This window comes from Tupaia chinensis, unplaced genomic scaffold (assembly GCF_000334495.1).
Source record: "Tupaia chinensis unplaced genomic scaffold, TupChi_1.0 Scaffold000165_2, whole genome shotgun sequence".
In the NCBI taxonomy this organism is placed as follows: Eukaryota; Metazoa; Chordata; class Mammalia; order Scandentia; family Tupaiidae; genus Tupaia; species Tupaia belangeri.
The window spans coordinates 2,006,984-2,011,129 of record NW_006159640.1 but is presented as its reverse complement, the minus strand read 5'-3'; positions in this window follow the sequence as shown (position 1 = coordinate 2,011,129).

Sequence of the window (4,146 nt, the reverse complement as noted above, 5' to 3'; positions counted from 1 at the left end):
GTTTGAAGTGTGTGTGGTTGTGTGTGTGTGTGTGTGTGTGTGTGTGTGTGTGTGTTCTCTGTGTGTTCTGTAGTGAGAATAAAGGGGCAGAAGTAGAAAGTTTCATAGTGTTAAGGACTTACGCTATGGAGAGACTGCACCAATTTGCTGTTTCTTAGCCACCAAAACAGAAAGTTAGGCCAATTTTACATAGAAAATCTTTGATGCTAGCAGTAAGATACTACCTAGCAACACCCCAAGACCCTGCTCCACTGTGGGCACCTTGGCATTATGGGAGGGACAATTCTTTATTGAGTGAGTCTCTCCTGCATGTTGGAGGACATGGAGCTTTCCTGACCTCTTCTTGCTAAATGTCAGCTTTGTCTTCCAGTCACTGAGACCATCAAAAAATGGCTTCATGCTTTCACAAATGCCCCAGGGGAGTGATGTTGCTCCCAGTTGAGAACTGCTGAATGTAATCCATTTGGTTTCAACAAAAGAGGAGGTCAAGATCCAGAGAGTACTGACTGCGTAGGATGATACACGTCAGTAGTGTCAGAGTCAGGCCTGGAGCCTAGGCTTCTTGACACTAGTTTGATTTATATTAATGTTCTATTTTCCGGTGTTTTTTATTTGTTATTAATATATTGTTAGTTGTATATCAACCATGTATGAAAGCAGTCTCACCCTTTGTATTAGAAGATTATAATTTAATTTTCCAATCTGTAAACCATTATCTTGTCTGGGGAGGTTTGGGGGGAAAATTTTCCCAATTATCTCATGGACAGAAACCAGAGAACCACAGTGCTTTTGGAAGCTTAGAGAGTTCTGAGTGAGAAGTCAGAATGCCTGATTTCTTCTACCTTGACTGTGCCAATGTGGTTTCCTGAGATTTCTCAAACCAGACAGTTTGACTCAATGATTCTAAGAATTTAGACAGAAAATCTGTCATTCTTCCTTTCTTGGCTGCATTCATCTGCGGATTCTGGATTCCTCTTCTTTTTGATTTTTTTAAGAGGTTTTTGCTAAAGGACGCGTGTACTCGCCAGAGAGACAGAAAGACAGAAAGTGAGGAATCACTCCCTGGGGGGATGGGTATGCCACAATCCTCTCTCCTCTGTTCTCTTTTCAGGATTTTGGGCATGCATGCACAATATATAACAAGTTTCAAGCCGTTGGGTCCGGGACTCAAACCACAGTTGACCATATGGGTGTCCCCTATCTGAGGATTCTTATGCAAGCAAATGGAGGAGTGGATAAGTGTCTCAACCCATGTGATCGTTATAGTCTCTCTCAAGGAACTCCTTGAAGATTCTTTGTTATGAGTGGAGGAGTCAGATGTTACCTTGCTATGAGTAGAGGAGTCAGATGCTTCCCTCTGTCAGTGAGAGACTTTCCTGGGACTTTGATGGGAAGGACTCTTCACTTACAGCTGGAACATGAACCATGCTCCTCTGCTTTTACAGCTTAAATCGGAGTGATATCCATCACTTGCAATTCTCTTAGAGCTTCACTCTGAGAATTCTGAACTCACATGGTCATTGAGGGCAACCTCCTCAGACAATAATGGGAGAGTTTTTTGCCTTCTTAGGGCAGTATGCTATAGCAGAGAACACTTGTGCAAACCAAATATGGGTTTCTTTCTCCTGAGACATATAGCTACACCTCATCCCAGTCCCTTGCACCTATGGCGGAGCCAGTGGAAGGCAGATAGAAGGTGGGGAAGACATTTGCAGGAGGGATATGGTGACAGAGCATTGTCGGGACAGGGAGGTAGTGTTGTTATATTTTGATCAACTGGACCGGGGAGAAATGTTCACATATTGAAATGTTCACCTTGTAAGCTAAATAACGTGATTGAATGTATAAAAAATGTAAATTAATAAAAATTAAAAAACATTTTAAAAAAAAGAAGTCACACATTCTCTTTTGCATGTTACTCCACTCTCTCTTATCAGCCCTGGAGGTCACATGTTGGAAACAGCCGTGCCACAACTTGAGAAGGGTCGAGGCACTGAATCACCTTAAAGAGATTGCTTGCTGAACACTTAATTGGACTACAGCATGGACCAGAAGTAACTCTCAAACCTTCATGGCTTAACCATGAAATCTACGCTTGTTACATAGGCTATAGCCTCTCCAGAAGACTATGAAAAAAGCCTATGAATTAGCACTTGCTTCTTCCCCTTCCATCTTTATCCATCTCTGCTCTCTGGAGCAATTTTGAAATCAATGCTAAGATCTTAGTGATAGAAGTTTCTTGTTTGTACTTCTTTATCCTATATAATTTGATTACAAAATCTACTCCCCTGTAGCACCATTGTTATTTGAAAGGCAAACAACCTATGGTTAGACCCATTTTCTGGAACTTACTCTATGTGACCTTGAGAAGGTCATCTTACCAGCGATGAAACTGAGGTTCAGAGAAGGGAAGTGGGACTAACAGAACCCATGTTACTGGATTGTGAGGTTTAAATGAGACCATGGATATGAAGCAACCTACCTTAGTGTCTGACACAGAAAGAGTACTCAATCAACGTCGGTCCCCACATTCCTCATTCCCCCTGAAGAGTAAAAGATTGTTTTCTGTTAAAAGAATTACTGAGCATAGGGAATGGTAATTAAGGGTTTGGGGAGATGTACATAAGCAGATCCTAATCTTTCATCCCTAGTGCAGCCCCTGATAGGAGAGAGACAGGAAAGGAGAAGGAGAAAAGAGAAAAAATAAAAGTGAAGAAAAGGCAAAAAAGGCAAGCATGAATCCAGTCCTACGGAAGTTTATAATAAGGGCCCAGCAGATGGTTTAATGGTTATGTCACTGGACTTCCACGTAGCTGGCCACAGTTTGAGTTCTGGACCTGGTGACATAAAACTCACTCTGGGTGCATGTGCACACATACCCAAAATCCCAGGAGGAGAATAGAGAAGAAGGGATTGCAGTGTGGCCATCCCCTGAGGGGTGATTTCTCACTTTCTGTCTCTCTGTCTCTCTGGTGAGTCCATGGTCCCTATAGCAAAAATCTCTCTTGGAAAAAACAAGTTCATAATAACATTAGAGTTTCTAAGAAAATTTTTACTGATAAAAATTTAACCTTTTTTAAGCATCCCAGACTGGAAGAAGTGGTTTTGTTTTGTTGTTCTAGTCTTGGCTCTTTGGACAAAAAGGTACTTTTCTTCTCTTAGCTTTAGTTTCTCTTTAGAGGGGCAGGGTTGCACTAAATGACCTCCAGCAACCCTCTCTCTCTGCCAGTGTGGAATTCCAAGTTAACATGAGAAGACTGAAAGACTGTGGAGAGAAAGGCATCAAGAATGGGGAATGGGCTGGAATGGAGGCTTAGTAGTATCATATAACATGTCCCAAAGGACATAGCCATGCTCCGAGGTCGTACAGAAAAGATTTACAGCCTTAGAGTCCATAAATAATCTCCTTTCCCTATTTGGGGGAGTCCCTCAATACCAATGACACTGGATGCTATAATAGAGGAGAAAGTCTGCTCTTCTTAGAGGCTCTAATGTTATTGTGAACCTTTGTAGGATTGGATTTATGCTTGCTGTCTTTGTCTTTTTTTTTATTTTATTTATTTTTTTACTTTTCTTTTTTCTTTCTCCCTCCTTCTCTTCTGTCTCTCTCTTGTCTCTTTCTCTTAATTCTTATCTCCCTTCCCCTTTCCTCTTTTCTTCTCCCTTCTCAACTCCAAGTCGTGATTTGCTACCAAGAACTACCTATTTGTTTTTTTAAGAACATTGCTTCTTTCACTTCTTTTTGATGCATGTGTTTTATTATCTAATTACCAAATAAATTTATTTAAGTTATACATATTTCTCCCATTTTTATTTATCCTTAGCTAATGGGGAAGGGACTATGTTACCTTCTGATTAAATAATCTTGGTGACCTAGTAACATTGATAATAGTCTCACTGCTTTATAAATTCAAGAGAAATTGTCATGTGCCATAATTGTAACTACTCTTATGTACAGTTGAGATTATTGAGGAAAGAGGCCGTGGTAGGGGGCAGTTCTAGGAAATTCTGGGGTGGGGGGGGGGAAGAAAACAAGTTGAACACAACTAAGCTCTTTCTAATGCTATTTATAATCTTTAAAATAATTATAAATCCCAAGTTTTGGGGGTTAAAATGATTAACTCTGACATATAGATCAACCTTGAA